An 11,115-nucleotide genomic window follows, 5' to 3' on the forward strand; every position below is an offset into this window, starting at 1 on the left:
AGGCACATAGCACTCAATCATCGGGACACCAGCTGATCGGTGCATGTACCCTTATCTTTCAGCTATCAACGCCACTACATGATGCCTGATTAACCGTCCGTCACTTTTAACGTTATTTTCACGAGATTAGTAAAATAACGTCAAAATTAGTGCAATTTCACTTTTGCCCACCCGAGGGTTCACACATATATACATCATATGTGCGCACCGCAAGCAGGGCTAACATAATGACAAGATCCTCACTGTTATTTGCTTGGAATATTCAAAATATCCTATCTTTTCTTCACCAAACAAATATCCTATCTTTCAGATCTGAGATTTAACAGAATAATAACATTAGGCCTTGTTAGAAGAATAATTGCAGATACAGATCGGTAATCTCACATTTTCGTCTTTGACGCAGAGGTAAACCCAACAGCCTGCCACACATTAAGTTCTAATCATCATCATTTTTAAAGTTCAATGTTACTGTTCTCCATTAGCAAACATGACATCAAAAGCAAATACACATACATCAACCTGCAAACAAACAATATCAGGCATTTCGTAGATACAAGACAGAACCCAAACAAAAAAAAATCCAAAAAAAAGTTAAATTGTTATATCATAACCAAACGATGCTTAAAAAAACATTTATCTAATAGTATCTTTATAAAAGAAACAAAAGACAGACTTATATGAATAGTATTTCTTTTTTTAAAAAAAGAAAAAAAAGAAGAAAGCCAGATACCTTTATGTTATCTACTGTAATTACAGAATTTTTGCCACCTCTATCGCGGGAAGGATAGTTCTTGGAATGATCGATGTTTAGGATCACTTTTTCTATCAACAGCAACTACCTGCAACCGCAAGATTTTACCAAAATAAACTACATGTTATGTATGGAATAAGGAACTTAAGAACTTAAAGATAAGGATATCAGGTTCAATATAAACACTTACCTCAGCATCAATTATGAAAGAAATAGTCTCAGACTTGCAGACCTCATTTATTATACTTATTACATCTGGATATCTAGATGTTGATTCATCCCCATTCCGTGAAAACACACGTATAGATCCATCAGCTAATTTGTGAACCTGCGCACGCTGACCATCATATCTATAGCACAGATAAGCAGACTTATAAATATTCCTTTTTTGTTTTCATGATTAGACATGCATTATCAAATATTTAAACCGAACAATCAAAATTTACTTAAATTCACAGGTAGGTGCTTTCCCCTGAAAAAGCTTCAACACTTGAGGGACTCCATTAGTAACTCTGTTAATTCACACTAACATTAAACCACAATCATATAAACATAACAACAATTCTTTCATGAAAAAAAGAACAATTTGTGTATACTTTGCCAGCATTGCTTAATTGGTATGCCAGGAACCATAGACAATGTTTCTGAAGAAAATTCTATCCGTTTATCCATAACAGAAGGAATGAGCAGATCCTGAAAAATAATGTAGTGTCTGAATAACTATAGCAATCAACTAAAGTAGATAATAAATCCAATGCGAAAAGGGGAAGTTACCAAATTTGGGAGTATATCATATGCTTTAATAAACCGCTGCAGATAGACCCTAATAGAAAAGAGGACGACAGTAGAGCATGCTGATAAAATTTGAACCAATGACGAAGCCTAGAATCATTTCAAGAACTAACCTGAAGCGTTTCTTTGAGATTTTCTATGGTTTTTCCATGGCAAGAGTTCATAACAATGCATGAGCTAATGCGGGCAGAACAGTTTTCATCATGGCCCTGATTCTTAAATTCCTAACCTACACATCACGAAGAAATCCAAACATAGAAGTCTGAAGATGTTGCATGATCAGAGACAAAGGATGAATTGTAACGACCAACCAGTTACTATAAACTTGAACTCAAATTTTTCAAGGTGTCAGGATACAAAAATGTCATAATCAAAATTTTCAATAAAAAACTTACCAATGTTCTGACTATAAACTTGATCTCCATCTCTCTACAAGATCTCATTAGATTAACAATGAGGCTTCTCTTTCTCATAGTACTTCCACTACCTGTTTGCACACCGACCAATTCTATATTAACATGTAATAATCAGTGGATAATTTCTAATCAGATGAACACATCATAGTAATATATGAATTTCATACCTTATCTCCCGAAGCACTGAATAAACACCTCGGATTGAAAGTGGGGATGAGGTGCAAGTAATCTCTGTGTCTGACGACAAAGTTGAGCAACATCACCTTATTCAAAAAGATTATTTAGCAAACGCAAGGCAAAAAAAAAATTCAGGATAGACAATCATAATCACATACCAAGATCACCTAACTTGTCGGACAAATCCTGAATCTTTGACTTGTTTGTACCACACGCCTCTTCCAATGCTGCTTTCACAACGCTTTCACCAATGTTCAGTTCCTGCATCATAATCACATGAAAATAGCTGTCACGCGACGCCCGCGTGTTTAAAACAATATTAACACATATATAGTGTTCGAGAAATGGTGTATTTGCATAATTACATACTAGCAGGCATACTAACCATGTTCTCATGGTCAGGTGCAATCTTGTGTGTGCACAAGTACACAGCTGGCAGTACATCCTCTGGTGACAAAAGTAGCAAGCTGTTTAAAAAGAAACATTGCATACAAGGACACCAAAAATCATTGAAAAACCAAATGTATGCCTTGTACAGTAACGAACCCCATAAACATATTGCAAAGCATAGATGTTGCTTTAAGTTTTCCTTTTTTGTCTTCCAACAAACTGAATGTCCTAGCAAGATGTAGATAGGGAGCAGACTGGTCTTTTTTCCAGCAGGCTGCAGGGTTAAAATCTTAGTATTATATAAGTAAGTTAATAACTCATTTAAATGTTATGGTTGCTTCTGAAAACATTCATGTTTCATTGATATATAACGTGTGGTAAACAATGTAATATTATAATCAACCCTTTACAACAGTAACTAAGACCAACCATGGTCTGCGGGAGAATACTTCTCAGGTGGTAGTGATACAAGATCGGGAGCAACATTGTCAGCTGGCGGTTGAGGTGTCAAAGACTCTTTTGAGTGCTTGGACCAGGACTTATCTTTAACAGGTACTTCAGTGCCTTCAACAAAGCAGCTACTTTGATCTAAACTCTTATCACTTTCACTTTGTTTATCTTTAGATTTGGTGTAATACAAGTCGAGAGCTTTATTAATATCTCCCTTTGTTTCCTCTAAAATAGTGGTAGCATAACCACGCACCAACTCACTGCCATTTATAATTTGAATAAATTGTTCCACCTCATCTTTGTAAAGTGCAGTGACAGTATCTGGCAACACCTCTTCATCATTTTGAGGCTGTTCGACTGTACGTGAAACCTTATTGAAGAATTTAGTTAATGTATGCTGCTTTGGCCCACTGGATTCAAGTTGCGAAGCGAGTTTCGGTTTCTTGCTTGACTTACTTTCACTCGTCTTCCTCTTTTGGCTAGGAGAAATGCTCTTCTTACTTAATTGTTTAGTGCTGGATGGTTTTTTTCTTTTACTTGAAGGACTAACCTCACTTTTTAATATAGTTTTAGCAGGACTTGAACATGACGCAAAGCTTTTAGAAAAGGTTTTAACGGGTGTGCAGGTGGATGAAGCATGGGCAATAACCTGCTTAACTATCTCAACCGAGCTTTCTTGCGAAACAGAAACAGGGGTGCTGGTAACAACCTGTTCATGATATTCGGTTTCATGTTCATAAAAATAAGAAGCTGCGTCAACAACATTTTTTCCTGCTTTGTTTATAATATCCATCATCTGATCTCTAGTGACCCAACCAGGCAAGCAATCATTAAGTTCCTGTATCATTTCATCCATTTCTTTGTTGGTTAACAATACCTGTTCTTCTTTTTTGAGCTCCTGCACGTTTTCCTTAGGCCCACGATGAAAGCCCATCAAGAAGTCTTGTTTAATGGCCATTTCGTCAAGCAGCCCAGAAAAATGCTTCAGCATTTTATTAACATGCTTCCCATCAAGATTCTCAACATCCACACCCACAGTCGGAATAACACGTTTAGGTCTCAAAAACTTTACATACTCTCTAAGCTCTTCATAATTCGAGTGTTCACTATACGGCACCAAATGTATCTCAAACGAATCTTTCGTCCTCACCGCAAACTTATTCCGCTTCACTTCATACGTCCAACCCGTCGGCACAAACCCAACCACCTTAGAGTAACCTCTCGCATCCATAACCTCCTTCATCTTCACAAAATTCGGTTTAAAATACGGCCACGTCTCACCCAAAACATTCCACCCGATCACATGAACATCACTCTCACATTCCTCACCAGTAAAAACCCCATCTTCCCCAAACCCAAGGGTACGCAAAATCCCCAACTTCCGTTCATCAACATGTATCTTCCTATCACATCTACGCGTAACCTCAAGCAAAATCTTCTCTTTCCCGATAACATAAGTAGCAACAAGAAACAAAACCTTCTCATTCTCATTACCATTATCATATTTATTAATCACATTAACCACATAATCAATAGACTCTTGTTGTGACGGAAACACGTATTTCGGGTTACAATAAGTCGTATCCAAAAAAACCGCATCCGCACCGATAACTCACTCAACGGAGACTCGGTTTTCATCGAATCACAATACCGAAAGTCACCGGTATGCACATACCGGTGACAACTCCCATCATCAGCAACAACTTTAAACAAAAACTGGACCGCACCAGGGCAATGATTGGCATCAATTAAAGTAACCTCACAATTGTCAATCGAAACCGGTTTCGACATCGGTAAGGGTACGACGAGTGATTGGGAAACGTGGAGTTGTTGAATAACGAGGCGGGCGGTGACTGGTGAGCAGTATATGGTGCCGTGGGACCAGGTGGAGGTGAGTCCGGCGTAGTGGTCGGAGTGGAAGTGTGATAGGAAGTAGGATGTGGAGTGGTGGCCGGAGAATCGGAAGCCGTCGATGATGAATTTGGTTTTGGGGATGAGTTTATTGGGTGGAAAATTGGCGGGAAATGGAATGGTGGTTGTGGAGTCTAGGGTTAGGGTTTTGGATTGGGGTGGTGAAGATGATGATGATGATGTCATGTTTGGTGTTATGTGTGGAGGTTAATTCATAACAGTGAATCAGTAACAGGAAGGCGTCAGTTTTTCATAATTGTTAGCCGGAGACGGTGGAGACGACAGGCGGCTGCTGGTGTCAGTGGGTGGTTCTACTGATGGCGTCAAAAGTGGTAAAAGTTTTGTATATGACCATAAAAAACCGTGAAACCAAACTACTAAATCGACAAATTGTTCGGTTTTAAAATTTAACGGTTTAATTTAAATTTTCGATGATAAAAAATCGTTACTAATGGTTTGTTTCATGATTGACCTAAGAACACCCCTATTTTGAAACTGTCATCAAAGTAGCAATTTTGTCCGCACAACACTGCATATTCGTGTGCTTCGTTAACCATGGGCTATGTTTAAATTTTTTAAAGATATACAGGAACTCATGGAAAATATGTATACATCAAAATATTCGTGTTGAAATGTTAGTTATAATGGCAAGAGGTGTATATGGTATCATTTTATGTAAAAACCAAAAAAAAAATAGTAAACTGTGATGCAGTTTTGATAATGTGTATGCTTATGTTTCAGTCACTTATGCATTACCATTGTTAACTCTTTTTAAAACAAAAATTATTGATATATAGATAAAAATAAGTGTGTCACAATAACAGGTTGATACTATATCAGAAAACGTATCTTAACAGTTAAGAAGAATGACAAAAATAAAACTAAAAATGTTAGTGGTTCACGTGGTATAATATGATTGATTAAAATGATAAAAAAAGAGAAAAAACTTTAAGGTGGTAAGTTTATAATTAATCAGCCTTTTTGTAAACTCATTTGTAAGAAGCAAGCATTGCTTTTCAGTCGCAATCAAAGTTTGACCTTTAAATCTATAATATATAACATAAATTAATAAAATTAATTTTTCACAAAACTTTTAAAGAAAGTTTTATCACGGAGAGTGCATTTCTTATACATGAAAACATAACACATTGTACCGTATAAAAATTTGATAAAAATACATGTAACGTTTGCCAAATAAATTGATGATATATTAGTGGAATCATATGTTTCTCTCGATCGTTTTCTTGAACAATATGCCATATGAATAACTAAGGGCATTTCCAGTTGGGTGTTTTGAATTTCACATAGAGTTGTTTTGAAATTCAACATAAGTGTCTTGACTCATTGAAGGTGTGTGCTAAAAGTGAAATGTATTGGAAATACAAACCAGCATTTAAAGATGGGGTAATTTATTATGGAGGTATAAATTTCAACTCCTACCTTTTTCCGTCTTTTTAAGTTATTAAATTATTAATAGAAAAAACATATAATACACTATATATACATACATGTATACACACTTTCATTCACATATATCACACAAATAAATACCCCAAGGATGGAGGTTTAAATATGTTTTTAGGTGTGTTTTTAAAAAATGTTTTATGTTTTAAGTTTAGGTTTAAAATGTGTTTTTTCTTGTAATTGATTTTTTATTATTTAATGTAATTAATATATATGAAATACAGAATAATTAATTATACAAGATATATATTGATTTAGATTAAATAAAAGGAAAAGTAGGTGATGAGGTGACAGTTTGAAACACAAACCGGTAATAATCACTAGAGTAGAAATAAAAGTTTTTGTAGATTGGTTTAAAATCTGATGCGGCATGCTGAGTTGGTGGTTTGAAACAAAACATATATTTTGTATTGGAGATGCTCTAAGTATAAATTAACTAGATGCTTAGATTACAATGACAAACACAAAAAAATACATAGACCTTCTGGTTATAAAATTTGGTTGGGCTTCTTCTAATCCGAAAGCCTAAATCTAACATATATATTCGACCCTCAAATTTAAATGTTTTCTGTCACGTTATTTTGATGTATTCTTTAGAACTCAAAAATAATATTAATTATTTTTGTGTGCAAGAATGAGAAAGGTATCAAAGCAAAGGGATGAAACGTTTGTTTTTGAAAAACCAAAACAAATCAGTCCGAAATTCGGCTGGAATACCGTGTTCAAAGCAAAACTAGAACGAACCTCAGCCTTCTGAATAAATCTTCACCCCAGTATTTCACTCACCATCTTCCTTAAAAAACTCATTTCATTTCATTTAATTAATTTAATTTCAATCTGTCACAAACAATTTAACCTCTACTACGTACTTACCCATCAGACATGGCTTCCCGGAGGCTTCTATCCTCCATATTCCGCCGCATCAAACCACCAACACCACTCACCAAATCCCACACCCCACCAATCCCATGCACACGTCATTTCCGTCCTTCTCCGGTGGGTTTTCTGCTCAACCGTGCAGCCACGGCGGGGTACGCAACAGCTGCCGCCGTGGCTCCGGCGTCTCCGGACTCTTCCAAGGCTACGGGAAAGGTAACGGATGAGCATTCGGGTAAGGGTGCTTTGGGCCAGGTTTGTCAGGTGATCGGTGCGGTGGTGGACGTGAGATTTGCAGATGGGTTGCCGCCTATCATGACGGCGTTGGAGGTGATGGATAACCCGACACGGTTGGTGTTGGAGGTGGCATAGCATTTGGGAGAGAATGTGGTTAGGACGATTGCTATGGATGGGACTGAAGGGCTTGTTAGAGGCCAGAAAGTGCTTAATACTGGCTCACCTATTCTTGTAAGCTTATATATGATCATCTGTTTATGGTTCGCTGGTACAGAAAATGACCATTTTAAAATGTTTAAAAAAGCGTAAACACAATGGTTTCAAAATCGTTATAATTGAGGCGTTGCAAATTATAATAACGGTTTTCACACCGGTGTATATCCTAGAAGATATTAGAACGGTTTGTAGCCGGTATATATCACATAATAACAACGGGCTGGTAACCGTTATAGAGCTTTATTTACAACGGGCTCTTAACCGTCGTATAGAACATGATACAATGTGTTGTTAACCCGTTGTTATTAAAGTACTTACAACGGACAAACAATCGGTGTAATTAAGTAATTACAACGGGCTACAAACCGGTGTTCTCTATAAATACAATGATTAACAAACTGGTGTATTGATGCATTTATAATGGTTTTGTAACCTGTTCCGGTTGTCAAATGTTTATTTTTAACGTTAAAGATTCAGTTCAATCATTGTTTGATTTTATTAATGTTGTCAAGTGTTTATGACAGGTTCCTGTTGGCAGGCCGACTCTTGGTCGGATTATTAATGTGATCGGAGAGGCTATTGATCATAGGGGTGAATTAAGTAAGGCATAAATTTTGAATTATTATTATTATTATTATTATTATTATTATTATTTTGTTTTTGAAAATGGAAGAAATTCATATGCTTGATAGAAAGATGAAAATGTTTTGGTTTTAAAATGATTCGTCATTTTAAAATTTGGATTCTAACATCGTTGAATACTGTGCACGTATTTGTCTGGTAAGTTTATGTCATTTCAAATGAAGGAACACTATAAAAAACACAGGCAGGTGGATCATGAACGGTGTATAGTCAAACTTAAATGCTCCATAAAATGTGACCGGTACAATCTAATTATTAATTTACCGGTTCCTCCATTTGAAATGACGGAACACGTGAGAATTAACCAACCTGGCAGAGAATCCCTAAGATACCCTACAACAATGTTTTGATCCGTCATTTCAAATGACAAATCATCTAGAAATCAAAATAGTTTCATCTATATCCTAGAAGTCATTGAAGCATTTCATTTCTCATATATTCAAGAAATGAATTCCATATATTTTCCATGTTGTACGTTCCCTTTGTTAAGCATGCATGAACTTATTATTCAAACTAACTACTAACCATTTTCGATTGTTTAAATATCAAAGAAACGGACCACTATCTTCCTATTCATCGTGAAGCTCCAGAATTTGTTGAGCAAGCAACCGAACAGCAAATCCTAGTCACCGGAATCAAGGTGATTATTCACACTAATGATAATAATAATAATAATCTTTAATTGTTTCACGTTCATGTATTTGTTTTTGCCTTTTTGGCTTGTAGGTTGTGGATCTACTTGCTCCGTATCAACGAGGTGGGAAGATCGGGTTGTTCGGTGGCGCAGGTGTCGGGAAGACAGTGCTTATCATGGAGCTAATCAACAACATAGCAAAAGCTCATGGTGGTTTCTCTGTGTTTGCTGGTGTTGGCGAGCGAACTCGTGAGGGAAATGATTTGTACCGAGAAATGATTGAAAGTGGTGTGATTAAGCTCGGAGACCAACAATCCGAAAGCAAGTGTGCTCTTGTGTATGGTCAAATGAACGAGCCTCCGGGTGCTCGTGCTCGTGTGGGTCTCACAGGACTCACCGTCGCCGAGCACTTCCGTGATGCTGGAGGCCAGGATGTGCTTCTGTTTATCGACAACATTTTCCGTTTCACTCAGGTTTATTAATGATACAAAAAATTCATTTCCGCTTATGGCTTGTAACTTTTAGTTTCATGTTTGTTAATTTTGATATGTAGGCCAATTCCGAGGTGTCGGCTTTGTTGGGACGTATACCATCTGCTGTCGGGTACCAACCGACGTTAGCAACGGATCTTGGAGGCCTTCAGGAGCGTATTACCACGACTAAGAAAGGCTCCATTACATCTGTGCAAGCCATCTACGTGCCCGCAGATGACTTGACTGATCCCGCCCCCGCAACTACTTTTGCTCATTTGGATGCCACCACCGTGCTTTCACGGCAGGTACCATAATAATCAACTATATATAAGAGTACAATAAATACATTATAGTATAATACTATAATATAATAAATACTAATTTATATATTTTGGTTTATGTAGATTTCAGAACTGGGGATCTATCCTGCTGTTGATCCATTGGATTCAACATCTCGAATGCTTTCACCTCGTATTCTTGGTGAAGAACATTATAAAACGGCTCGTGGCGTGCAAGAAGTTCTCCAGAAGTACAAGAATCTTCAGGACATTATTGCTATCTTAGGAATGGATGAGCTTAGTGAAGATGACAAAATGACCGTTTTATGAGAGATTGATTGAATGATTAAGAGTATATTGTATTCACAATTTACAATAGCTTAAATAAGCCAAAATACAACAACCTTGACCGATGATTGAGAGAGTCAAGGCAAATAATACGGTGGTCAATAATCATCACAAATCCTATCTAAAAATACATATAATATAAGAAAGGAAACTGCTAATTTACATGCATATTATTTTCAATAATATTCTCTTTAATACGTTTCACGTGCTCGTAAGATCCAACGTTTCTTGAGCCAGCCGTTCCATGTTGCGGAAGTGTTCACAGGCGCTCCAGGGAAGTACGTCGATATTAAAGAAAGTGTTGCGAGCTTTCAGGTAACGTTCAATCAATAAAACTTGTTTCAATGTTTATTATAAAATATATCAAATATGTTTATGATGTTTTGTTAACATTATACGCGTAGGGTGTTCTTGATGGAAAGTACGATGATCTCCCTGAGCAATTGTTTTATATGGTTGGAGGAATCGATGAGGTGATTGCTAAGGCTGAGAAGATCGCCAAGGATAACGCGTAGTTTATTAATTTTGATTATTATGTTATAATCTATGATACACTTATTTGTGGCATCGCTTGAGCTTTTTCTTTCACGCATTATTCCTTGCGGGTAACAGCCCATTTTTTGCCCGAGGAGGTGCACTTTTAAGGCTATTAACTTCTGTATTTGGACCAATGGAAACTAGTTTTATACCTGTACTGGTCCGAGTTTTTGAAATTAATAAAAGATCACACTTTCTTGATTATTTTCTTGATGTAACATTGCTCCTTAATAAGACTCTGCGTGTTAAAAATTATTTGGAAATATGGATGATGGAAAAATACATAACGCAATTTTACAGCTCAAGAAAAGCTTATAGATAAGTTGTAAGCTTGTAATGATGCAGAGACAAAAGTTTGTTCTGGTCTAAAAAGTTAAAAGACATAAGAAACAATTAACAATGCAACAAATAACTACCTTCAGATTGCTTAGCATCTTTACAGATCATTCTGATGCAGTAGTGAAATAGAGCCGCAAAAGAGTTGGCCATATAATTAGATTATAGGCTCCAAGTAAACTCTCAA

The 11,115-nt window shown here is 36.5% G+C and overlaps 2 pseudogenes across 2 annotated transcripts; one reads left to right on the top strand and one right to left on the bottom strand.

Moving 5' to 3' along the window:
* Positions 1 to 243: 243 nt before the first annotated feature.
* On the bottom strand, positions 244 to 5,073 carry LOC143581415 (DNA ligase 6-like; annotated as a pseudogene). Its single transcript, XR_013143816.1, has 15 exons — positions 2,956 to 5,073; positions 2,683 to 2,800; positions 2,522 to 2,603; positions 2,295 to 2,397; positions 2,128 to 2,222; positions 1,939 to 2,042; positions 1,657 to 1,772; positions 1,526 to 1,574; positions 1,348 to 1,444; positions 1,198 to 1,263; positions 942 to 1,101; positions 731 to 839; positions 470 to 519; positions 385 to 419; positions 244 to 312 (listed from the first exon to the last, which is right to left on the bottom strand). The product of XR_013143816.1 is annotated as a DNA ligase 6-like (transcript).
* A 1,986-nt stretch (positions 5,074 to 7,059) lies between these two features.
* On the top strand, positions 7,060 to 10,570 carry LOC143581419 (ATP synthase subunit beta, mitochondrial-like; annotated as a pseudogene). Its single transcript, XR_013143817.1, has 8 exons — positions 7,060 to 7,695; positions 8,205 to 8,280; positions 8,874 to 8,962; positions 9,049 to 9,429; positions 9,510 to 9,734; positions 9,834 to 10,027; positions 10,253 to 10,370; positions 10,460 to 10,570. The product of XR_013143817.1 is annotated as an ATP synthase subunit beta, mitochondrial-like (transcript).
* Positions 10,571 to 11,115: the final 545 nt, after the last annotated feature.

The sequence above is a fragment of the Bidens hawaiensis genome, unplaced genomic scaffold, assembly GCF_021521415.1.
Source record: "Bidens hawaiensis isolate Kalapana, Puna unplaced genomic scaffold, B.hawaiensis_p1.1 tig00030915_1, whole genome shotgun sequence".
Lineage (NCBI taxonomy): Eukaryota > Viridiplantae > Streptophyta > Magnoliopsida > Asterales > Asteraceae > Bidens > Bidens hawaiensis.